This window comes from Salmo salar, chromosome ssa04 (assembly GCF_905237065.1).
Source record: "Salmo salar chromosome ssa04, Ssal_v3.1, whole genome shotgun sequence".
Classification (NCBI taxonomy): Eukaryota; Metazoa; Chordata; class Actinopteri; order Salmoniformes; family Salmonidae; genus Salmo; species Salmo salar.
This window is the reverse complement of record NC_059445.1, coordinates 29,821,029-29,821,658: the sequence shown is the minus strand read 5'-3', so window position 1 is coordinate 29,821,658 and position 630 is coordinate 29,821,029.

Here is a 630-nt window from a genome sequence, read left to right as displayed (position 1 = left end):
TTAAACTCTTGAAGTCTCATAACTTTTACCTCAGTGAATGGTGTGCTTGTTGTGAAGCCAAAGGGCGCAATGTTCCAGCGTTTGGAGAAACATCACAGTAAACGCTGCATACAGTGCATTTGGAAAGTATTCAGACCCTTTTTGAGTTTTTTTCCACATTTTGTTACGTTACAGCCTTATTTTGAAATATATATATATTTTTTATTCATCAATCTACACACAATAGCCCATAATGACAAAGCAAAAACAGGTTTAGACAAAACATTTGGAAATATCACATTTGCATAAGTATTCAGACCCTTTTACTCAGTACTGAAGCACCTTTGGCAGCGATTACAGCCTTGAGCCTTCTTGGGTATGACGCTACAAGCTTGGCACACCTGTGTTTGGAGAGTTTCTCCCATTCCTCATTGCAGATCCTCTCAAGCTCTGTCTGGTTGGCTGGAGAGCGTTTCTGCGCGGGTCATTTCAGGTCTCTCCAGAGAAGTTAGGTTCAAGTCCGGGCTCTGGCTGGGCCACTCAAGGGCATTCAGAGACTTGTCCCAATGTCACTCCTGCATTGTCTTGGCTGTGTGCTTAGGGTCGTCCTGTTGGAAGGTGAACCTTCATCCTAGTCTGAGGTCCTGAGCG